General features: G+C 37.7%; 1 protein-coding gene across 3 annotated transcripts in view; it reads left to right on the forward strand.

Annotated features, from left to right (window-relative positions):
- Nucleotides 1-12,131: 12,131 nt before the first annotated feature.
- RNF144A (ring finger protein 144A) overlaps nt 12,132-26,753 on the forward strand; it is a 332,710-nt gene continuing 318,088 nt past the window's right edge. For all 3 annotated transcript variants that reach the window (XM_074209608.1, XM_074209609.1, XM_074209607.1), the window contains exons 1-2: nt 12,132-12,219; nt 23,096-23,185. The gene's annotated coding sequence lies outside the window, so the exon portion shown is untranslated. The remainder of the gene's footprint in view (nt 12,220-23,095; nt 23,186-26,753) is intronic.

The raw sequence follows: 26,753 nt of genomic DNA on the forward strand, positions 1-26,753 counted from the left end.
GTTATACTGTTGTTATTTTACAAATTGTTCTTTAGTTTCAGTTCACATAATTTTGCATCAGTACTTTAAAGTATTTCTAGATTTCTCTGAAACGATTAGACCTAATAAGATTGTATTACATTCTTATACTGCATCTTGTTCTACCATTCTTCAATGGATAGATACCCTTTTAGCTTCTAGATAAATATTTGAGTTATTATAAATATTTATGTACATTTAGTTCACTCTCCTTTTAAACTCTATTGTCTTCTACTGAAGTCTGGGTTAAGGTGTAGGATTCTTAGAAACAATTGTTTATGCTCATAAAAAGCCTTCACTAAGAGCTAGCTATTTCAATAATCAGTAGAAATATCAATAATGAATGAGTATACTTAAAATAACCTAATCAGTACTCAGCCTTGATGTGATAGGATAATGGGCAAAAGAGTTTCAATATTGTCTTACAGATTTGGGCCATGACCTAGACAGTAAAAGGGAAGAGAAATACAGAATGAAAGCCTCCTACCATTGCTGCCAGTTTGCCATACCTATCAAATGATCAAAGAATTATTTTATATAATTTGAAAAAAAACAATAAAGAAATTCATCTGGAAGAACAAAAGATCAATAATATCAAGGAAACCAATGAAAGAGAAGAAAAGGAAGGCAGCCTAGAAGTTCCATATCTTAAATTATATTACAAAGTAGTAAACATGAAAACAATCTGGTACCAGCTAAGAAATGCAATGATGGATAAATGGAATAGATTAGATACATAATACACTGTAGAAAATGACCGTAGTAATCTAGCGTTTAATAAACCTAAAAGATCCAAGCTTTGGGGGCAAAATGTTATCATTTGATAAAAATTACTGAGAAAACTGTAAAGTAATTTGGCAGAAAGTAAGTACAAACTAACATCTCACACATTATATCAAAAGAAGGTCAAAATGGATAAATGATTTAGACATAAAAAGTCAGAGGGGAGCATGGAAAAATGTACCTTTCAGGTCAGTGGGTAAGGTATGAGTTTATGACCAAAAAAGAAATACCAAATTTGGTATTTGCAATTGCAGATATCCATAATATGTGTAACAGAGATTCAGCCTGACATGGAGAAATATTCAAGTCTTGCTTCTGACACATACTGTCCCTAAGAAAATCATTCAGTCTCTCTTAATGTTCCAGACAACTCTCTAAGACTAAAAATTGCAAAGCAGATACTATTCTATATTTGATGAAAAAATTTCTTCATGGGACATTCACTATTGATAAAATCATGGGTATTTTCCCTTTCCTCCTCTCCCAAAGAGGGATATTAAAGAGGTCAAAAGGTACAAATCCCAAAGGCCCCCACCCCTCTCTGTCTCTCTGTCTCTCTCCTCTTTCTCCTCCTTCTGTAACATATACACAAATATATACACACACAAACAGATACTCATATGTAGAGTTCAGCAAATGTTTAAGTCTTCACATCTGTCTTCTAATATTTCATGACTATGGCTCTGGCTCTTGGGTTGTATCAATAAAACTCAAATACCTGTATGCTCTTTAAAGATGGTTCCAACAAAGTTCTATCTGTTTTGTTATTGAATAACTTAAGACATTCCCAAATTCAATCTATTTTCCACATAGGTGCAAAAAGTGATTTTCCTGGGGTACAGATCTAACCATCAGTAAATTCCAGTGGCTTAGAGGCAACAGAGAGGAAGTTACTGGAAATTTAAATTCCTTTGACATTTAAAGTCCTTTCACAGTCACATTTTTCCACATTGCTCCCCATACACCCATTCATGGTCTAGACATGTTGCTTTTGCTATTCCTTTACCATAATATTCTTTCCTCTGTGTCCTTCCACTGGCTGTTTCCTAATCCTGAAATTCTGTCCTCTTTCACTTTAGTCTATTAGAATTCATGGTTTCCTCTGAGACTCAGTTATCACCTTCTACATGAAACCTTTCCTGATTCTTTCAAATTGTGCAACCTCAGCTATGTTCATGATAGAAGGTAAGCTTATTGAGGTTAGAGCATTTCAACTTTTTCTTTTAATCACCATTTTTTTTGACATAATACTGCAAACATAGCAAATGCTTAATAAAGGAAGATTATCAGGGGATAATTAATTTCTTTGGTGAAAGTTTTATGAAATATCTTCTAAAGTGTGATAAGACCATGATCTCCATCAAAAGATCCAAGTCAACAAAATCATAAATGTTTTCAAGTATTGAAAAAGGAAAAAATTGGTCAAATCCTGGTGCTAGGGATGCCTACTGGGAAAATTGTTGGCCCCTCTCTGAAATAATTTATGGAATCAACCATTCAAATAAGCTCCTAATTCTGAAAAGTTCAGACTTAAGTTTCTTATGTATGGGTGACTGAATTAAGTTATTTTTCATTATGAATAAAGATTGGGGTTTGCTTGTTTTTGTTTTTTGTATGTTTCCTTACTACCTACCATAATGCCTGTCATATAGTAAAAACTTTTCAAAAAATTTTAATTTTACCAGTCAGCAAAAATGTGTATCTTGCCATTTCCCCCTACCTATCCTCTTCACATTCCAGAGAGAACTAGGAAAGAAAAAATATCTCTATTTACAAACATGTATAAATAAGCAAAATAAATTTCATTACCTGTCATGTCCAAATATGTACTCTGAGTTGCTCTCCTCTCTATGAGAAGACAGCATGTTTCATCATAAATTCTCTGAAATTGTGGTTGTTTATCACTCTGATCAGATTATCTGTCTTTCAAAGTCATTTGTCTTTACAATATTGGTGGCATAGTAGACATTGTTCTTCGGGTTCTATATCAGTTCTTAGGCTTTCCTAGTTTTTTCTGAAACTATCCCCTTCATTATTTTTTTAAAAGCACATTGGTATTCTATCCTATCCATAACATATTCAGTCATTCCTTGATTTCTGGGTACTACCTCAGATTTCCATACTTTACCAACTGAAAAATAATGATAAATATGTTCTTGCATCTTTAGGTTTTCTTTTGCTTTGGTATAACTCCTTATTCTACCTCTCTCTCAGTGTTCAAGTGAGACTGCGCTTCAAGTGTCAGCCACTTCTTCCCCAACTCTCCCCTCTTCCTCCTTTTTTTTTTTGATTAGTTGCACTTGCACAATCTAAATGAGAGAATTTTTCCTAACCTCCTTTTCACTCTCTCCTGTACCAATATAGTCTTCTTTTTCTCCTTTTCCACTATTAGGCAAAAGGAAATAATTTCAATCAACAAAGCAGACCTGAGAAAGAGTTTAGAGGTAGTATAATTTCCCCATAAACTAAACCCCCTCATTAAAACATATTCCATTGTTGTGAATATTTTTCAAAACTTCCCTGAGGTAGGAGAGTTTAGTAAAGAAGTGTCAAAGGGCTTTTCATGGATTTGTCTGCAATAAAGAAGAGCAATGAGGATAATATAGAACAATTTACTTAATTATTGCAACAAAATAGGGAAAAATAGATAGAAAAACTTCAGAATTCTGATATGAGTCATCATTTTTGAAAACATTATGAAACATCCATGCTTCCCCCCTTTTATCAAGGAGGTAATAGGTAGAATGAGACATAGACTTAGACATGGCCAATGTGTGAATTCACCTTATTCTATTATTATTGACTAGAAAGGAGTTTTTTTTTTTGTTGGGGTGGAAGAATGGAGGGAAGAGAGGGGGAGATGAATTGTAGTAATAATAAGGAAAATTAAAAAAACAGAAAAAAGCATTGAAAAAATATTTTAAAAATATACAGAAAAGGAGAATATTCTTGGAAGATGAAGGAGCAGGTCAGTAAACTTTTAGTTCTCCAAATTTCCTCCACAAAAATAAAAAGGCAGAACAAGCCCTTCAAAGGAATATAGAGCAGCAAAATAAACATAAGTCAAGGTAAAGCAGTTGTTCTAAGACAACTTGAGAAGACCCTGGGAAAGATCCAATCTCAAGGGACTGAGGTTGGGCCTGAGTGAAGTACCAAAAGGAAGACTACTTTGCCAATCAATAAACAACAAGGCCCTTGGGGCAGTTGGTTTTGGGAGGCAGCCTCAGTCTTAGAAACTTTCATTTCTCCATGGGATAGGGATCTGAGGGTTGAGTAAGACTGAAGGACCTTCCGATGTCATGGGATGCCAAGCCACAGCTCTGCTGACCAAATAAGTCAGGGCTGCAGATGTGGGGAGAAGGAGCTACCACAATCAGTATCAGAGTCAGAATTCCCAATGTGGGAGCCGAATAGCGGTAGCCCACACAGATCCCTTCAAGTGGGGCAGATATCCTGACTACCTCACTCCTGGTATTTTGAGTGGTTAAAATCAAGATCAGCAATACTAAACATCGTATACACATATGTGAAATGCATCATCTAGTCTATAGAAAATGAGCATATATAATAAGAGTCTACACACATCACACTGGTGACATATAGAGAAATAGCAATAAGCACCAACTTACTGTCTGCTCTTAGCCCAGTTTGTCAGAGATTGTGCAATCTGAGGTGGGGCAAACCTCAGAGTTACCTCATATTGTGTCTTTCTAGGATTTGATGATAAAATATGCAAATTCAACTGTATGAAAATGATTGGAATATACATACATTACATATATAACGCAAATCAGTGAGCAAGAATTAATATTTATTGTTTTTTCTGTGATGTTAGGGGAGGTTCTACCTCGTCTTTCTCCCCCGACCTCACATTCCTTGATGAGGAGAGTCCAAGGTTGAGTCCCAGGGGAGACTTTAGAAAATAACTGTAGGCTTAGGATCATCATTCCCCATAACTTGGGACTAGTACTTGATTACATTAGTAGTTGCTAAAAACCAAAATAAAACAAAAAAAACATACAAATGAATAAGCAAAGGAGAAAGAACTCAATCAAAGAGAATGTGGATAGAGAATGTCTGGGTTCATTTCAGATGAAGATATTAGAGCTAAAAAGCCACTCCTTTTCAGTGAGAAATGTTAAATGTTCCTAAGTTTTAAAAGAGTTCAAGGACAAACTTAAACTTATATATATAAGGTGAGAGGAATGTTGAACTTTAAGATGGATAATTATTATTTTAAATTAAAATTTTATTATATAAATAGAATCTATGAAGTCATGAACAGAAAGAATGAAGAAAATTGTGGGGGGGAATCCTTTCAGAGACAATCTCTCAGATAGGATTTGATTGGGTTGGAATTTTGCTGTAGTAAATGAGCTGATTGATTTAGAAAAATATGGAAAGACTTGGACTTATGAAGGAAGATGCATATATGCATAGTATAGTATATAGTTATATGTGTATCAATAATAGGTTTATAGATTATATCTATATTTATATCTATATCAAATCTATATCTATGTCAAATCTATAACTATTTCTATCTCTATCTCTATCTAATCTATATCTAGCCACACTTAATTGTAGTCTTCTTTAGAGAGGAGGGTATGGAGGAAAAAAATAAAGTAAAAAGTCGATAGCAAACCTACAAGGAAGAAAAGAAAAGTTGAACAGCTTTGAAAACAATGTGTAATATTGCATATATTTTTGGGGCAGCTAGGTGGCATAGTGGATAAAGCACCGGCCCTGGAGTCAGGAGTACCTGGGTTCAAATCCGGTCTCAGACACTTAATAATTACCTAGCTGTGTGGCCTTGGGCAAGCCACTTAACCCCTTTTGCCTTGCAAAAAAAAAACCCTAAAAAAAATTGTATATATTTTCTTAAAATGGAACTTTCTTTTATATTAAATCCTCTTTTATGGTCTGCTTCATACATGGCAATTTTTCTTTTCTAATTTTATATTTAAGTTTAATATAAATTTTAAAGATTACTACAACATAGACAGAAGAGAAAAAAGTTCAGGACACTGAAAAGTAAGACAATTTGATTACTGTTGTTAAATTTAATATAAATAGAAGACAAAGTATATGTAACAGATGTCTATAGTTTCATATACAATCCTATTTTTCTGCTTTTTTGTGCATGAAAATATTAATGCTTAAGTTTATGAGAATAAGGAAAATTTTTAAAATTGTTTTTCAGCACTAAATCCCTTAGGCTCTTACTTTGTGTATAGTTTTTGTAACCTTTTCAGATGACAAGCTTTTTACATGCATTTATTTCTCTTATCTACTAGTCACAGAAGCTCTATGAGGTATTGCTATTTCCATTTTACAGATGAGCAAAGTGAGATCAGGAAAATTTAAGAGAGCCACCCAAAGTAAAAAAAGGTCATACCATATGTCAGTGGTGTAATTGGAGGTTATTTTTTGACTCTAAGTGCTGAACTCTTTATACTACAAAATGTGGAAGTTGTTGAAATGTCAACAGGTCAAGTAGTTATAAGCAATAAATACTCTTAAATTTAGTTGGATCATTATAAATAAGGAACAGTATTTGAAGAAACATTGATCTCTTTCCCCCTATTACAATAGTAAAAAAAATTACCAATTAGTGGGAGCAAGCAAAAATTTTAATATGGTTTCATTTTAAGAAAAAAACTGTAAGTGTGCATCTTATTGACACTAAGTTAACAACAATTAACCCAGAGCAGATTAAAAACAATTGAGCTGGTATTCCAACTTTAGTTAGTTCCTTATTAATTGCATATCATATGAAATGGATTTCATACCATAAACACTTTTCATTTATTTTTTACAAAATTTTAATTCAATGGTTTTTAAGATTGAAAACTACTCCAAGACAATGTGTAGATGTTTAAGTTTTTAAAGAACACATTTCAGTCACTAATAGTAATATTACAGTGGCTGTTTGTATGAAACCAACTCTTTCAACAATCACCTAAATCCAACGTAACACTATAAAAAAAATATTGCTGAAAATTTAAAACAAAATGAAGGATTGATCAATTTTTCCTGAAGAAGAGTCTAATCAAGTCTCAGAAAACAAGCAAAGAACCTCCAGGAATTGTTACTGATTCATTTGCCAGGTAGTGGAGGGATCCTAATATTGGAAGAATAATGAGAAAACCAGTTTTTAAAACTTTCTCAATTATTGCTATTAAGAGAAACATAAAAATAAAAGCTTATCATGGGAAAGATAATCCAAACACTAGGGTTACTAAAAATTGAGGGGAAAATGAAAGTTTTACTAATTAAACATTTTTTTTCAATCTAGGATATACAAAAACTGTTGTAAGAAGAATCTCTAGATATGATATGGTCCTCTTCAGCCTGTAAAACATCCACTACATACATACCTACATACTCGCACACACACATATGTGTTTCTATCTATCTATCTATCTATCTATCTATCTATCTATCTATCTATCTATCTATCCATCCATCCATCCATCCATCTATCTATCTGCCTGGATATCTGTCAGTCTGTCTCTCTATCTACCTAATGTTTTGCTTCCAGTGGACCCAAAAGTCTTTTCCTCAGACTTAAACTCTGATACTATTTTTAAATACTGAAAAACAGAATTGTTTGATAATTACATAAATTCCCATATGAAACCAATACTGCAATATGACATTATACCATGTTATATACTATGAAAGATTAAGAATTATAAGAAATGTAATTAAGAGATGAAAATTATAAGCTTTAGTGGTCTAGGAACTCAGCTGATTTAAACTTCATTAAAATCTAAGTTTTAAATTAAGGCTAAGTTTAGAGTATTCATCAAAATTACTTTTAATATCCAAGATGATAAAAGTGTGATTTCATTGTGAAGAATCAAGGAATATGTGGCAAAAACTTATGAACTCCATTCTAAATATTGTACAACAATCAATTTAATCAAAATAAGCACATTTAATACTGTTTTTAAAGATGTAAAAATCAATAAATTAGCAAGTATTTATTAAGCATTTACTATGAGTCATAAATGACTATGGAAATGTGAATACAAAGAATGAAACAATCTTTACTCTTAAAAAACCTTTTATTCTAATGGGGAAACAAAAATACAAATAAATACATGCATCATGGAAATAAAGGGAAAAATTAAAAGTAGATAATATTTTATATGTATTAATATTATTAAAATAAGCTATATTAATGTCAATATTAATTAATATATTAATAATATTGTGCATATTATACAGTATTGTGCAGGTAATTGAGGCCCATGGAGGCTAAGTGACTTACCCAAGGTAATGTATTACCATATTTCCCCAGGTATAAGACAATGTCTTAATTTGGGGGACTGAAATTTGAAAAAATTGTATTAGGTAAAGTTATTGAACTCAAGTTTTATTCATCATAAAATTCATAAAACTCATCACTGTCAAAACTTCCATCCATTAGTTTGTCCTCATCTGTGACTGATGATGAATCACTGTCTTAGAAGAGGCTTTGACTGCTATCATGCCTGTGCTCTGGTCTGCCTCTCATGGCCTTCTTCTGCTGTGGCCTTTTCAGTAGGATTTCTTCTTCCTGTAGCCAGTCTCCCATTGTTTTCTCAGGTGGAGGACGAAAATGAAGCCCAGCAGCACGATTTCCATTCACTTTTGCAAACTGGATCCCTTTGAACTTGAATTCAGCACTGTATGATAATTTTTTCTGAGCCATTTCTAGGTAGAACGTGGCAAAACATAACCTAATATATTGGTAATAAATGTGAACCTGAGCACAAAGACAATAAGCATGAAAAAGAGAGAAATGCAAGTAAAATCTACGAGTGAAAAACAAGTGCAGAAAAAGCAGTAAATGCAAGTATTAAAATCTATAACCACTATATAAGGCATTCCCAGTTTCTAGGCCCAACTTTTTCAAAAACAGGGTATGTCTTAAAGATGGAGAAATATGGTAATAAGTGGCTCTTGTAGGGTTCCAGCTCAAGACAGCTCATTACAAAGTGGTTGGAGAGCTGGGTCTAGAGTCAGAAGGACCTGAGTTCAAATGTTACCTTAGATACTTGCTGTGTTGCTCTATACAATTCACCTCTGCCTGTTTGTGCTTTTCCAACTGTAAAATGGGGATAAAAATAACACCCACTTCACAGTTTCAAATAAAATGTTTGCAAATTGCTTAGCATAATGTCTAGCATGTGCTGTGGTTTAGTGGTTTCCTTGTGTCCAGTTCTTCATGACCCTGTGGACCATACTACTCATGGGATTTTTCTTGGCAAAGATACCGGATTTGCCCTTTTCTTCTCTAATGAAATAAGACAGACACAAATTAAGTGACTTTCCCAGGGTCATACAGCTAATAAGCATCTGAGGTCAAATTTGAACTCATTTCTTGACTCCAGGTTCAGTGTGTCATCCATTGTCATCTAGTTGCTTTGCAGAGTATTGCTGTTCAGGCATTTTTAGTCCTATCTAACTCTTTGTGACCATATTTGAGGTTTTCTTTACAAAGATTCTGATTTCCAATTTCTTTGTACAGCATATTTTATAGAAAGGAAAACTGAAGCAAATAGTTAAGTGACTTGCCCAGGGTCACACAGTAGGTACCTAAAACCAGATTTGGACTCAAGAAAATAAGTCTTCCTGACCCCAGAGTTGGCTCTCTATCTACTTTTACACCTAGTTGCTATACCCCAGTAGGTATTTAAATGTTTGTTTCCTTTTTTATTCTAATTCAGATTCTAATGCTTTTGCCCCTAAACTAGGAAACCTATCAACCTATGTCTGTGCTTTCAGAGTAGGAAATAGTTAAGGAAAGCATCTTTAGCTTCAGGTGGGGCAGAATAGAAGGATTAAAAAGACTTGAGTATGACTTCTCAAGGTTAGAGCCTAGATTTGGAAGATTTTTTGACTTTTAAGCAGAGTGCTCGTTCCCCCAGATCATATTTTCTTTAATAGGATTATTGTATCTGTATCTTTCAAAGACTTTGAGGATGAAGCAGGAACTAAACTCTAGACTGAATAGGGCCTAGTGCTTGGGGTCATTCTAAATTACTCACTTCTACCAAAGTCCACCTCTTAACATTCTCCTGTAATATTATCAGACTATAGATTTTGGAATACTACAATCTCATAGGACTTTAAATTAAAAAGGAATTGAAAGTCAATGAATAGCAAGACTCAAACTAGAGGTTATCAGGCTTTAGCATAAGATCTACAAAGATCAATATGGTAGAATTATCAAGGACAATTATGACTGTAATAGGATATCGTCCAATCATTTGGCTAGAGCACAAGACATGCTATTGATATTTTTTACATTGTAAAAGAATCAGTGAAAGTCCTCAGCTTTTGTGGGGAAAGATTTTCTGGAGGTTTCCATAAAGATCAAGACTTATACCTGAAGGAGACCTTAGAAAACATTTAGTTCAACATCATTTTATAAAGTTTTGTAACTTGCCCCCTAATAAGTTATATTAGAATTGGGATTTCAGCATGCTATTTCTTCACAATTCATTTAATAAGAATTCAAAAATAAATAGTACAGGATAAAAAGGAATGGACCTGTATCAATGAAGCTATTCCTCAAAACAATCAATCAATAACTGGCATTTATTCAATACTATTTGTGTCTAACAAGAGGCAAGTTGGCTCAGGGGATAGAGTCATTCTACAACTCCAAAAAGGTTTGTGTTGGAGCCTAAGTTCTGGCATACCACCTGAAAGACCCTAGGTAATTCCTGTAATATCCTCATTCCTCAGGTAAAACATTTATGGCTTTAAATGGTAGAGTAGTTGCTAGTCTTCATTGTTAGAGATAATTTTCTTTCTTTTAATCTTCTTTTTTTTTTTTTTAAGGTTTTTGCAAGGCAGTGGAATTAAGTGGCTTGTCCAAGGTCACACAGCTAGGTAGTTATTAAGTGTCTGGGGTCAGGTATTCCTGACTCCCAGGGCCTGTGCTCCCCGAGAAAATTTTCTTAACGGGAATTTTCTATGGCAAAGAAATCACAAGTCAGGTCAGAAAGGCACTTGTTTTTGCTAAAAATGAGCCAGTACTTATATTTGTGAAGGAGAACATATGGGGTTTCTGGATAGATAATGCAAAAAAAATATGAAAAATAAACACACCGTGATGGACAGGATTCTAACAACTGTGAAACTCAGGAATGGCCTTCTGAAAGATATGAAGGAGGGGCAGCTAGGAGGCCCAGTGGGTAGAGCATGGCCCTGGAGTCAGGAGTACCTGAGTTCAAATTCAACCTCAGACACGTAATAATTACCTAGCTGTATGGCCCTGGGCAAGCCACTTAACCCCATTTGCCTTGCAAAAAAAAAAAACACCTTAATTTTTTTTTTTTATAAAGGTAAAGAGCCATGCATTTCTACTTGATTGCTCAAAAAGAGCAAAGACGAGGGCAGGTGGATGGCACAGTGGAGAGTGAGAAAGACCCGGGTTCAAATCCGATGTCAGACTCAATAACTACCTAGCCACTGAACCCCACTGCCTCGCCAAAGTCTAAAAACAATGAAGATGTGAAGAAGAGATGTAGAGGGAGAACATTCCGCTTTTCAAGGGCATGGGGATGGGAGCCGCAATGCTGAATATGGGGAAGGGCAAGCGGATCCCGCTGAGGCGGGGCACGGCTGTGGAAGGGGCCCAAGTCCACTTCGGGGTCCACCTCCCGCTTCGGGGCCGGGAGCTGCCCCCGGAGCCCACCTCCGCCGGCTGTCTGTGCCCTTGCAGCCCCTCCCTGCCCCTGCCCGTGGGTCAGGCAGGGCCGGGCTCGAGCCTCCAGGACCGAGGGACGGCTCGGGGCGGCGGCGGGCCTCGGGGCGAGCTCCCCCGGCCCGCCCGGCCCCGTCACCGCTAGGGAAACAATGGCCGGATGAGATGGATCTGACTCATCAGAGTGGGGGCCGGGCCGGGCCGGGCCGGGCCGGAGGCGCGCTTCTGGAGCCCGGCCCTCCCCTCGCAGAGGCTGCTTTCCGAGCGCCGATCCCGACGATGGCCACGGCCTAGGGCAGACGCGGGCGCCGCCGGCCCGGGCTCGCTCCGGGGATGGGCTGAGCCTCCGGGCTCCCCGGGGAGCCGCCTGGGCCGGAGGTGAGCCGGCGCGCGGGGCTCCGGCGGGGGGCGGCCCGCGGCCAGCAGGGGGCGCCGCGCCCGCGCTGCGGAGGGGGGGCCGGGCCGTGGGCTTCCCGGGCGCGCGGCGGCTTCGCCCGTCCCCCTCCCTTCCCCGCCGGCGGGCCGGGGCGGAGGGGCCGGGGCCGGGCCTGCGCGCGGCGGCGGGAGCGGGGGCCGCGGGGAGCGGCCGCTGCCCGGAGGAGGGGCGGCGGCGCGGGAGGGAGACGCTGCCCCCACGCGCGCACGCTCCCGCGGACTGCGCAGCCCCGCGGAGGCCGCGCCCGCGCCCGACAACTGCGGCAAAACCCCAGGTAAAGCAAGGAGCGGCCGCCGCGGCCCTTTGTATGCGCAGTGCGGACGCGCCGGCCAGCCCGGGAGGCGGCGGCCATGGCCCGCGCGGCCGAGGCTCTCGGGGAGCGGCGCCCGAGGCCGCGGGCGGGGAGGGAGCCGCGCTCGGCCGGGGCCGCCCCGAGAGCCGGTTCGTATCCCGGGGCGCAGCGCGGGAGCGGCCGGGAGCCGGGGCGGGGGGCGCCGACGGGGGCTGGGCTTGGGTCCGGGGGGGCTGGGGGCGGCCGCGGGAGCTGGGCAGAGCCAAGGTCAAGGTTGGCGCGTTGCGCGGGGCCGCGCGCTCCGCCCTCGCCCCCGCCGGCCTCCCCCAGGGCGCGCGGGACCCGCCCGGCCGCTGCCCGCATCCCGGGCACGGCGGGCGGCCCCGGGGGGCGGGCCGGGGGCTGGCGGCTGGGCTGGCTGCGGCTGTGCGGGAGGGCCGGCCGGACCCCGGCCCGGGCGCCCCCAGCCCGGCCAGCCTTAGCCCGGGACTTGTCTGATTCCGCCCTCGTGCCCCGGACGCTGGCGGGGGACACTCATCCTTGAGAGTTGACCCCCAGGTGAGTGTGGTCCTCGGCCCGAGCCTACATCCGACCCCTCCTCCAAAAGGGTTTGTCCCCAGCCCGACCTTAGGAAGGGGGGACAGGAGGACAGGATGACGTAACACTTCTTACCTCCAACGTGTCATTCTTTGATTCTAGCACTTTAATGAGGATTGGAATAGTCATAAAAGTAGAATCATGGACTATTAGGGCTAGAAGCTGTTTTAGTTATGCTCCAATAATAATGATAAGAAGCATTTTAATAGTGACTAAGAGGCGTTTTCTTCAAAGGATCCTACAAGGTAGGTGCTGTAAGTAGGATTACTAGGAGGGGAGCTTACCTGCTTGACAATATTCTGCTTCTTGGTAGCAGGAGCAAGACTAGAAGCTATCTTGACTCTTCTGCTTCTCCTTCAGCCCCTTGCAGCTTTACTGCCTCACTTGCTTCCTTAATGATTAGTCCCAGTTGTGCTGTTTGATGTATTCTTTCTATAATAACTCATTCTCCTGAGGTTTCCCTGAGTTAGTAATGAGTCTGCTTAAAGGAGGTTTTAATGTCGTCTATAGAAGTGCTTTAGAATAACTAAAGACCACTCATATGACCAAGGAACCAAAACCTGAAATGTTCTAGGCTATATAAGTCTTACGTAATCCATGCCCCTGTTGTAAGGCCTTCAAGTTTCTTGAAATGGAAATAGTTTATTTATATGAAGGTGCCTTCTATATACAGGACTAGTGGAAAATCATTTGTGGCAATCAGTCCTGGGTGTTTCTTCTTCCTCCTTTATTTTATTATGTGTGAAAAATATGAATACATCAAGGATCTGAGATTTTCTATGATTCCCTTAATCTATAAATTAATAATAGACAGGTTTAAACTCTGTCTTCTTTATTCCAAGTACAGAATGCTTCCTTGAAAATTCATGAACAATTCTTTTTAATTAAAAAAAAACTATTTAATTAGGAATAAAATGGGGGCAGATAGAAAAAGGCATTTCAGTAATCTAAAGAACTAGCTCTATGACCTTGAGTAGTAACTTTGTTTCTCTGGGCTTCAGTTTCCTCTTCAGTGAAATGAGAGGTTTGAATTAGAAGATGTTCTTAAAATCCTTTTCAGCTTTATAAAAAGTGTTTTTCTATGATTCTGTTCTAGTTGGAGCTCTTTTGCTATTGAAGTACTAAACAGCTGCTTATAGACTTGTAAGTCTTAAAAAGATAAATTTCATTTCTGGCCAGGGGAACAGATTAGCTACAAAAGTTGTAATAGTTTTCTGTATCTTAATCTAAGAATTTAGATAGATTGGGGAGTTATAGTGATATGAGCACTTGAAAAAAATGTGTTCAAGAAAGTTCCTTGTTCTGTTTTAAAATTTTATTTTCTGTGTGTGTGTGTTTGTGTGTGTGTGTGTGTGTGTGTGTTCCTTCAAGTTAATTCCATACACTCCTTTGGCATGCTGGTGAAGACTAATGAACTCTCCTGGAAATGTTTTTAAAAACATAAAATAAAGGACATAAGATAAAAAGGAAATATTTTTTTAAATATATATATTATATTTGCATACATAACTACTTATAGACACAGATAGATTCAACACATTCAACAACCAAAAAAACAGCAGTTTCTTCCCTCTTCATGAGCCTTAGGTTAAGAACCTTTGCACAAGGGCAACTAGAAAAATAGAATAAATCTATCATATAAATGCTCTCTAGAAATGTAGGAGAGGGAAACCATCAAAAATCAAATTTAGAAACCTAGTTGTTAGAAATTAATGCTTTAATAGCTCTTACAAGCAATTCATTAATCAATCAGCAATCATTTATTCTGCATCTATTACCTATACAAAGGTAGGGTTGAAAAAGTCCTTGCCTTCCAGAAACTTATGACTTATGTCAGGGTGGACAACATATATCCTATGTATGTAAATACAAAATAAGCTCAAGGTCATTGGGAGAGAATACAAAGGCATGGAACTGAGAGAATGTTAAATGCAGGGAACAAGATAAGCAGTGACTTCACTGCATTGAAGAAGTGAAGAAAGAAGAGTTTGATTTCTTAGAAGTATCCTAGATGGTAATAAAATCTAGCTTAAGCAGTTGGTTTTGCAGGGTTTTTTTTTATTTTTCCACGTTTTTGGTCTAGAGACCAACCTTTGAGTTGTGTTCCTTGAATTGCCTCTTCTTCCTCTTCTCCCCCTAACCTTGGTGGCAAGCCACTAAATTTCTAAGGGAGGAAATCATGAGAGAGAGAGAGAGAAAGAGAGAGAGAGAGAGAGAGAGAGAGAGAGAGAGAGAGAGAGAGAGAGAGAGAGAGAGAGAGAGAGAGAGAGAGAGAGAGAGAGAGAGAGAGAGAGAGAGAGAGAGAGAGAGAGACAGAGACAGACACTTTGGAACAGTGGGAGGAAAGGAATGGTGAGAGAAGGACATGGGAATGTGGAAGGCACACGTGGGCTAGCCAAAGAATATGTATCCAGGGAACGCTAAAGGTACCACGCTGTATATACTCAGGGGATAGCCACTCAGACACTAAATAGTCACAAATATTACTATAGACCTTTTCCTGCCAGAGACTGCTTCTTGAGGTTGGGTGGTAGAAGAAAGAATGTATCCTTGAATTCAGAAGAATGAGCTAAATTCTTGCTTTAGACCCTTGCTAGCTGTGTGCCTGACTAAGCCTAAGTTATCTGTAAAATGGGCCTGATCTAGTATCACCAATTCTGTCTTTCACAAGAGTGTATTTTGTAAGCTTAATTGTGCTACAAATGGGAATTATTATTATTACTAGTTAATATATATATATATATACATATATACATATATATATATATATATATATTTGAGATACAGTATTCCATAGATGATAGAAAACTGTCATGTCATTGTGAGACTTGGAGCAAGTCTGCCCCTCTTTAGGGCTAGTAAACCCTATAAGACTTCTACATTGCTGAGCCAGGTGCATCGGTAGAGGGAGTTCTTACCAGCTCTTTCATTTATATCAGTCTAGTATTTAAAAAAGAACAAAACCAATTTTAATAAGCAACTACTAGGTACCATACAATGCTCTGAGTTGCAGCAACAAAAATAGAAATGATTTATGAACACCTGACTTGAAAGCACCTGCTCCTTTAAATAGTACATCAAAGACCACAACCAAAGAGCTGCATCCCAGGAGCACTTAAAATCTGTAGTCCAGCCACAGTTTAGGTTTAATTGGTTATTGATGTTGGCTTGGGAACCTAACCGCCTTCTTTTCCTATGGGAATATGAGGCCCAAATAACCATGTAAGAGATAAACCTTTGGAATACAGCCCATCTGCAAGTTGGCAACTGTCTGTATGTGAGATGTGGCGGCCAAGAAATGTAACAGGATCTTTGACCGCCTGGTGTCTTGTACCAGAGATTTATAGAAGTACTGTTCTAAGCTTCCCTGGTCACACCATATCAGTAATTTTGTGTTCAGTACTGGCCATTACATTTTAGGAAGGAACATTTGATGAAGCTGAGAGGATCTGGGTGAGGGAAGCCTGGGATTAGGAAGTCTCTATATTGCAATTGTTTGAATGAACTGGGGATTTTTATACTGGAAAAGAAAAGACTTGGCATGAAGGACAGTGATATTTTAACCAACTTAAAGGATTTTAGGGATTTAATGTGGATGTGAATTGAATTTGTTTTATATGACCCCCAGAGGGCAGAATTAGGAGCTAGTAAGTAGAAGTTGAAGTATATAAATTTGCTCTTGATATAGGAAAAATCTTCTTAATGACTAAGTGGAATGAATTACTTCTAGATGTAGTAGGTTTCCCTTCTCTCAAAGTCTTTAAGCAAAAAAAATAATAATTGGTCATTCTTTCTCAAGTATTTTATGGAGGACTTATTTATTCAGAAATTGGTTGTAAACCAATTTCTGTTGAAAACCCTTCTAAGATTGAAGTACTGTGTTTTTTGTTATGATCCACAGGAATTGAATGAGAAAGCAAATAGGTAAAATAGAATAGGATGTGAAGGTCTAAGTTAACTTGACTTTTTTCTTATTGTTTGAAAAACCAGATCTTTTTAAAGAAAGACTTGCTGCAGTCAGATAGTGTCCCCCAGCGTTCTTCATTCTGCATTCTAGATATATCAAATCAGTAAGTACTTTTGGTTCTACTCATAATAGATAACCATATCAAAGAATCCCAGGGCACTAAGAAGGGCCCGAAAGATCATTGCAAAATTCCTCATTTTATAGAATGGGACAATGAGATCTTGAAGGGGAAATCATATGCCCAAATTTTTGCCATTTATTAATGTTAAAGCCAGATCTATATCTTCTATATTGTTCTTTGTGCTACTTAAGGTTGTCTCCTGATTGATTCACAGATGAAGAAACTGAGGATGAGAAAGACCAAATGACTTACCCTAAGTCATACAGTGATTGCTTCTATTGTGTCCCCTTTGTGTTTTTTCCAGTGTTCTCAGTAAAGGATTCCTTTGCACCTTCTCCTTTTTTGCAATGTATCACTTAAATTAGCCTTCTTGTTTCCAGACCCTTCTCTAAACCATTGAAGGCTGTTGAAAAAAACAAATAGCAACCACATTCATAATTTATGACTCCTTCACAAAAACTACCTGCCAACCTCTTTTTTGTGCCTCAGATAACTTGTTGATTTCAAAATCAATACAAAACTCAACAATACAAAAATCAATACAATCAATACAAAACTCAACTCATTTGAATATCTGTTATTAAATTTCCCTAGATCAAAACCCATTCCTATCTGCTCATATGATTCTTGTTTAACTCTTCTTAAAAATTCTTCAGAGGGACACCATCCAACCTGCAGGATGACTTCTTCCAACATTGCAAAGTTTCTAGTGGGGCACTGTAGTTGTCCAGTTGCCATATTTTGACTATTCTTTTTCTTGGTGACACCTCTTGCTTCTGTTCCTTAAAGTTTCTTTCTTTCTTTTTTTTTTTTTTTTTTTTTGGTAACTAGCTTACATCTACCATATCTCTCGGGTCCCCTTTTTATGAGACTTGTTTTCAGTGGTCTAGAGGATGTGGTCATCTATGTCTCATTAGCACATGGTAAAGTCAGTAAAATGTTTGTATTGCAATATCCAGAGGTAGTAGATATTCTTCATCCACTTGGTATTTCCAATGTAGATTGCACTCCTTTTAGTAAAGTCAGTAAAATGTTTGTATTGAAATATCCAGAGGAAATAGATTTTCTTCATCCACTTGGTAATTCCTATGTAGATTGTACTCCTTTGAGTGATTTTAGATCTCTTTTAGGAGGCTCTATAATATCTTGGGGCTTGATATGGAGTCAGTGTAATGTCGACTGATAAATGAAGCATTTGGAGACCTTCACTATCCAGAGACAGTACCTCTTTGTCTTGGGCTCAGAACTAGATCTCCTTAAACACAGTGATGATTTGGGGGGAGCATACAGTTCCCATATCTCCATTAATTAGCAGAGGATCATTGAACAGAGTCATTCCTATTCTCATATCTTCCAAGGAATCTTTATCTATGGATATGAGACACCTTTTTGTAAAAGAATATATAAATGACACTTTGCTCTGCTGGAACATTGAATGCCTTTTTGTATTCAAACAATAAGCACAATGAAGTCTCTATGTCTTTCAGTTAATTGTGAAATGGTAAAGATGTGGGCCATTGCTGAATATTAATTGGAAAACCTACTTGTTTCTTATTACTACCCTCATGAAAGAGGCCCTCAATCTGTGTTAATGATTTTGTGCAGATGAGAGAGTAGGCATCTAGTTAGAAAGTTAATTGATGTTCTGTCAGTTATCTTCTGTAGGTATTAATAATGTTTGAATTGGTTCATTTCTTTCATGTATCTTATATATTAGTCCCTTCAGTTTCTTAGAATTGTATCATCTCAAGAGTAGATTTATCTTGTTGATCTTATCCTGTTGCTTTTCCCATCTTTCCCCTTTATAGTACCATTCATGCCTCCTCTCTAAGTATTTTTGGACACTGTAATATTATTGTGTGTGTGTGTGTGTGTGTGTGTGTGTGTGTATTTTCATACTGTCCTTGGTAGAGAAAATAGTTTGTTAAAATATGTAATTTTATTTTTTGCAAATCTTTTCTATTTTTGTCATATTTGTAATCTTACATTTTAATTCCTAAGATCCAGTTTTGGAGCCACCAGACTATTTTATTGCAAGGTGATCCTTGCTCATTCCTAGTTTTTCTGATGCTTTAAACCAGTTTTCAAAGTAAGTGAAACATATTGAGATAACCCCAGAGGGTAAATGATCTTTTGATGTGAAGATTGGAAGAAGGCTTACATCTCATCCTCCCTACTCATGGGGGCTTGTTTCCATTCTGGCTTTATACCATTCACCTGTTATTTCCTCCCTATTATTCCCACCTTCCATCTCAATTTTGTAAGTTCCTATATGCCCCTTCTTTCTGTATCAGGTATCAGTCCTTGGAAAAGGTAATAAGTTACCTGCAATCTAGCTAGAAGAAATAGCTGTGCCGGTGCAATTGGAAAACTCCTGCACACCCTCCCAGGACATCTATACTGCATCATCCAAAAATGAATAATAGTTACCCTAGTGGCACTTCACCCCTTTTACTTTCCATGACCCAAAGTGAGTCACATTGGATAAATAGGCATGGATAGGATTGTGATCTGAAGTGTGCAACTCAAAGTTTTTTCCTTTAAATGCATGGTTCTTCCTATGTCCAAGGTATTACCATCCTACTAGTCTAGTATCTTTATCCCAGACTTATCACTTCCTCCATATATCTCATCCATTGCTAAATTTTATTATTTTTGTTTCCATAGTATCTCTTCTTACATGACCATTGGCCTAGTTAAGTCCTTTCTTCCCTCAGCACTTTTCTTATAGTGCTATTATAGTCTATTATGTAGTCTCATAGACTATTACTGTCTCCCTATTGCTCTTCCCACCTCATTTTCCTTCTCCTGCTAATCCAACCTTTATTTAGCTGCCAAAATGATTTTCCTAATTCACAGTTACGACTGTGTCACTGTCAGTAAATAAACTGATGCCTAGCTCCCTACATTTTGGCATTATGCAGGACTTCATAACTTAAAAGCTTTCCAGTATCATGTATATTATTCCTCCTATTGTATCTACATATTGAACTTTTGATTCTTTACACATGATGTACTTATTTGTGTCTGTATCCTAGATGCTTTTCTTGCTTGAATTTCCTGGACTCCTCACCTCTATCCCTTAGAAAATAACAAATTTCCTTCACATCAAAACTTAATATTAACCTTTATCTAAAGGAAGTCTTTCCTGATTCCCCTCATCTTCTAATGCCTTCCCTTCCCGAACTGTCTTGCATTATTTTTTTATATAATCATTATGTACTTCTGAACATGTCTCCCTTTGAAAGAAGAATATATAAGCTGCTTGAGAGCAGGAACTATTTCATTTTGATTTTATATCATCTGTGCATATACTAGATATTTAGTATCTGATATCTAGTAAGTGCTTTAGAAACGTTTAGGATTAGGGGCCGCTAGGTGGCACAATGGATAGGGTACCAACCCTGGAGTCAGGAGGGACTTGAGTTCAAATCCAGCCTTGGACACTTAATAATTACCTGACTGTGTGACCTTGGGCAAGTCACTTAACCCCATTGCCTTGCTAAAACAAAAACATAAAGATATATTTAGGATTGATCTCTAGATCAATGGAGGGGACATATACAGCACTAGGATTACAGATCCATCTGAGTATTTGACAGATTTGCATGCTTAGTTTTGGCATCCTTAAACTTAGCTGAAATATCAGAATTAATGAAGTGCACCAGTTAATATATGCATTCAAAAAAAAGGCATGAGAAGATTTATGCAATATCTTTCAAGAAACATTTGTAGAGTTATAGACAGAAGTATTAGAAAAAAAGTGTAAATATAGAGAAGTATTTTTTGGCCAGTGCTACAAAACAAACAAGCAAAAATCTGCCCAGAAAGCTGTATTCCCCCAAAATTACATGTGCCAATTTTTCCACAAGCATAGGGTTCAGTAGTTATTTTCTAACAAAGTAATTAAAAGAGCTGTTGAACTTGAGGGTGCTATGTATTCTCTTTTAATAAAAAAGGGAAGCATTTTTTTTGAACTTTAATGTGATGACATATGACTATCATAATACCCAGCAGATGATACTTAATTTATCCCTTCAAGTTAAAGATGACTTAATTTTAAAGATTTCCATCCCTTCCACTCCTCATCTCCCCCAAACATCCTTCATAACAAAAAATAAAAAATGATGGGGGGAGGAGAGCTCACTTAATTAACCACTATTGTCAGTTAAATTTCACCATGTATTATGGTATTCCATATCCATAGTCATCTCTCTTCAAGGGAGGGAGAGAATTGCTTGCTTTTTTAGCTCTTTCCCCTTTTAACACTTTGCTCATGTTCATATTTACTGGTTTAGTTGTAAATATTTCAGGTTCTGTCTAGTTCACTTGGCATCACCTCATGCAAATCTTATTATCTTTCTCTTTTTTTTTCTTTGTATATGTCAATTTTATGGCATAGTGATTGTAATCATGTATCATGGTATCTTTGGCTCTTTTCTCATTGATAGACATCTACTTTTTCCACTTTTAATTTTTTTCCTACAATAAAGCTGCTATAAATATTTTGGTGGATTTTTTTTCCTCTCCTTTTCCCAATGCTAAATATTTATGTAGCACTTTAAGATTTGGAAAGTGCTTTACACCTGTTATCTCATTTGACCCTCACAACTACTGGATGCTGTTATTCCTCTTTCACTACTGTGTTTGAGAGGTTAAATAGAAGTGTGATAATAAGGAATCAAATGCTGAACATGGAATCTGAAATTCAAATTGTTTCTCAGACACTTTCTAAATATGTGTCATTTTCCCTCTTATGTAAAAGAGGAACATTGGATTTCATCGCCTCTGAGTCCCTTCCAACTCTATATCTGTGATCAAGTGATCCTATGATTGATCCATGTTCACACAACTAGTAAAAAAATTCTGAGGCAATGTTAATATTCAAGGTTAATATTTTGAAAAATCATTCTGTGCATTTTGCTGCAGAACTGAAGTGTGTGTGTGTGTGTGTGTGTGTGTGTGTGTGTGTGTGTGTGTATGTATGTGTGTGCATGTGTGTGTCTTAATAATAGGATTTCTGGGTCAAAGAGTATGGAAAATCAGCAAAATTCTAAATTGTGTTCCAGAACATTGAACAAATTAATAGCTCTACCAGAAGTGAATTAGTGTTCTTATATTTCTATAATCCTGAAACTATTTTCATCATTTGTTATCTTAGTCACTTTTGTAGACATGAAAGGAATTCTCAAGCCTTTTTTTTTCCTTATTAGCAATTGAGAGAAATACTGTTAAGAGTTTATTTCTTGTTCTTTTGACAGCTATTTATTCATCAATGGGGAATGATTTAGAATAGCAAAGATGAAGAAGATATTTTAATGAGGAAAATAACAACTTTTTGAAAGAAACTAGTACTTTGAAGACAGCACCTTGAAAATTTATGTTTGGAAATGTTTCCATCATGTGATTTTATTGCTGAAAGTAATGGAAGTGTGTCATATTTGAGAAGTTAGAAGCAGAATTTTTTTTTTTTTAGATTTTTCAAGGCAGTGGGGTTAAGTGGCTTGCCCAAGGCCACGCGGCTATGTAATTATTAAGTGTCTGAGGTCGGATTTGAACCCAGGTACTCCTGACTCCAAGGCACTGGTGCTCTATCCACTGCGCCACCTAGCCACCCCTAGAATCAGAATTTTTTTAAACATTTTTTTAAAACTTTTTAAAAATTTTTTGCAGGGCAATGGGGTTAAATGGCTTGCCCAAGGCCACACAGCTAGGTAATTATTAAGTGTCTGAGGTTAGATTTTAACTCAGGTACTCCTGACTGCAGGGCCAGTGCTCTATCCACTGTGCCACCTAGCCATCCCTTAACATTCTTTAAAATCTTCGAAATGAATGCTTTCAGTGATTCTTAGACTCATTTGTAGAGAAATGCAAATCTTTCACAATCTTTCACAATCTTTGGCAAAAATAACATTGCCTCTAGGGAACATACAGTTTATTAGCTGAATTTCTACAATAACTAAAACTGCACAGTATTTGTGACAAGGCTTGAAAAATGAGTATCATGATTTAGTAAGTACCTCCATAGTGCATTTCTTCCACTTGAAGCTATGTCTTATTGAGAGATTTCTTTTTCTTTAAATCAACCCACAAATATTTATGAATAGATTTTTATTATCAAGAATAGATATTCTAAAATTAAAACTATGTACACCTTCTGTCCTTTCCTTTAGTGTTGCTCTGTGGGGCCAAACAGAAGCAGGTTTCCAGGGATCCCCATTTCCGAGTGACAACAGCCCTTTGAAGATTTGAAGTCAGCAGAGGTAAGGGCAGCCCATATTGACAATCTCCTAGAATTGTTTATTTTTTAAAATAAAGATTCCCTTGCAAAAAAATGATTTGTTTATTGAGGCAACCTCTAGTTTTGATGTTAAATTTATTTTTGTCTTAACTTTTTAAAATTGGAAAAAAGTAATTAAAATTCATCAAGAGAACAGACTTAACACTCATATCACAAAGGTGTTTGATTTGGTAGTTTAAAAACTAGAATTAGTTAATATAAGTCATGTAGTCAATCAATCAGTAAAGATTTATTAAAAAGCAGTAATACAGAAAAGAAGTAAAAGATAGACCCTACCCTCAAGGAGCCTCCAGTCTAATAAGGATTGTATCTTCTCTGTGAGGAACAAGTTTTCTGTGAATGGCTTTTGTATTTCTTTTAGTCTTCCTTGCCTTGCTATTTGTATATTTAAAAATAACAAATACCTGATATTTTTCTGTAGAAGAATACCTTCTTTTTGGGAACATTTGAAAATTTGCTTAAGGGACTGAATGTGCCTTGTGGTGCTTCAGAACAGACAGAAACAAATAAACATGGGCATAAATAAGGAAAATAAAATTCGAAGCTTCTGCTTTGGGACACCTGTCCTGGAGTGTGTGTGTGTGTTTTGGAGTGGAATAAATGCTAAACCAGTGAAGTGAAATGAGGACTTCCATTAAAACTTTCAGAACTGGCTAGTTAGGGTTTGGAAAATTCATTTTCTTAAATATGGACATGTTCATAATCATTGGGCACTGGCAAGGTAAAACATAATCATTTGTGAATGAGAGCGAGTTAGTCTTCTGTTTGCTTGGTTCTTGGAGAGCCCTGCCATTGTGGTCTTATAATAATAATAATGACTACATTTTTCCTTGAATAGTATTTTATGGTCTACAAAGTTCTTTTCTTACCTAACCAGTCAGGTTGATAGGGTATAAGGGCAGTATTATGTCCATTTTGAAAATTGAGGAGCAAACTGAGAGAAAAATGAAGTGATTTACTTAATTTCACATAGCTAATAAGTACTCAAGCTATTACTTTTTAAACTACATTTTTATGTTGCCTTCTCAGAAAAATGAAAATAGTTAGTGTTTCTAGGGATTGAGACAAGGATAGTTATAGCAAAATAAATGAGTATTGCACATTGCCTAGTGAGGCAGAAGCTCTCCTACCTTTCTTCAGGTGCATGTGGAGGTTCCCCCCCACCCCCACCCCCACATGTATGGCTTCCTGTTTTGTAGTTTCCAGTTTCCTTCTCTGATTCATCTTATTTCCCCTCTTCTATTCGTCTGCCCTTCTTCCCTTTCCTCTTTCTTGGTGTCTTTTGAGTTGTAGGCAATATGACTGAAGTCATCGGGAAGATGTAGAAACTAGAATAACTAGACACTAGGACAGGAATATGGCCATCAGAGGTGAGAACAGATACATAGTAAGGATTTAGGGAGTTAAAATATAATTATTACTACATATCAAGATTTTAAGAATATAAGTCACAAGGTAAGTGACAACCAGAGATCAAATATCTGTTCAGTTTAAAACACTGATGAGTAGGGTAATGACAATTAATCAACAAGAAGTTATTTAATCCTTACTGTGATGTTGGGATAAAAAAGACAAAATTGCAACATAATGTGACATTGATGGCTCTGGCAAAAGCTCTAAGCCTAGGACAGGTCTATTGTAGGGCACCACTGAACCAGTGGATAAATAAGGGTTTCTATTTGACTGGAGAACAGTTGTGAATGATGGTAGTAGATACCAATAGTCAGGAAGCAGAGATGATGGGATCTTGTCCAGTATTGGAATTTTTGCTTTGTTTTGTTTTACAGCATAGAGACAAAGTCTCATATTTAGTAGTAGGAAAACCATGGGGCAGTTAGGTGAAACAGCAGATGGAATATCAGACAGAAGTGAGGAAGATTCATTTTCTTGAGTTCAAATATAGCCTCAGACCCTTACTTAGTTAGGTGGTATAGAGAATAGAGCACCAGCTTTGGAATCAGGAGGACCTAATTCAAATTTGACCTTAGACACTTAGCACTAGCTTATTGACCCCAGGCAAGCCTTAGCCCCGATTGCCTGGAATCCAGAACCATCCTCAGTCATCCTGATCCATATCTGGCCACTGGATCCAGATGGCTCTGGAAGAGAAAATGAGGCCAATGACATAGCATGGATCCCCTCACTCAAATGAAAATCATATGCATGTCAGGGCATCACCTTTCAATGTCATGGTTGTCTTTAAAAACAAAAGACACACAAAAACAGCTATGTGACCCTGAGCAAGTCACTCAACCTTGTTGGTCAGTTTTCTTATCTATAAAATGAACTAGAGAAGAAGATGACAAACCCTGAATGCCCTGAAACCTGAACTGAAATCACAGTGACTGAATCTATTGAACAATACCCCCCCCCAACAGTAGCAAAACTGAGATTTGAATCCAGGTCTTCTGACTCTAAATGGACTACTTTATATCCACTACATCACAATGATAAAAGAATAGTAAAATCTATGCTGGCTGTAGGTTGAATTTTTTAGCCTATATTGTTATAAACTTGGTAGATTAGCCTATTTTTATTTTTGAAAAGTGAAACTCTTCAGGGCAAGATAAGAGTATTTAAATTTTCTTTTTATAATGCCTAGTTCCTTGCCATATATACTGTTGCTTTCTGTCATTCTGTATGCTTTTGATAGTTATGAAGAGGAGATCCACAGGCTGATTGTAGGCTTTTTCTGTTCGGAGCAAGCCCTTAGTTCAGTATGAAAACAACTCACAGGCTCTTCTGGAAGCTCAGAATGGGCTGTATTGTTCCACAATCACTTACTTCCATCTTATGCCTTTAGCATTTGGATTTTGTGGAATCCAGATGTTGGACTCAAAAAAGCTTCAGAAATTTAAGTAACAGGAGGAGATGGGGAAAATTGGGTATTCGCTATTCACCCATGCTTTAGCCATTTTTCTTGTAAGCTATCAAAAAGTGGTCAGGATACTGCATTAGGACTGAGGGTGATTGGCATTGGTCCTTCATTTTCAAAAAAGACCACAATGTCAGGGAGGTGATGCCATGACAAGCACATGAATTGAATTTGAGTGAGGGGGCACTATATGCTAAGTCACCAGACTTAATTTCTCCTTAGAGTCATCTGAGTCCAGTGACCAGAAATGAATCAGCACAACTGGAGATGGCCCTGGATGCAAGTGGGTGACCTTGACTCATAAAGCCTAACTTTAGAGCCCACCCTTGTCCAGCCCCCTCAATTACATATGAGTGACAACCAAGATCACATATTAAATGCCTGAGCCAGGATTTGAACCTGGGTTCTTTGATTCTAGAATAAAATAGCTGATACTTAAAACATGACAGCTAACTATGTGCTGGTAACATTGATAAAGGTTTTACAATTTTCTCATTTGATTTTTACTACAACCCTGGAAGGTAGAAGCTTATAAATGAGGAAACATTTACAGGGGTAAATGATGTGTCCAGGGTTTCACAGTTAGAAATATCTGAGGCCGTTTTTCAATTCAGGAAGATATCTTTCTGATTCCAGGCTTAACAGTTTATCTGTT

This window comes from Macrotis lagotis, chromosome 1 (assembly GCF_037893015.1).
Source record: "Macrotis lagotis isolate mMagLag1 chromosome 1, bilby.v1.9.chrom.fasta, whole genome shotgun sequence".
Classification (NCBI taxonomy): domain Eukaryota; kingdom Metazoa; phylum Chordata; class Mammalia; order Peramelemorphia; family Peramelidae; genus Macrotis; species Macrotis lagotis.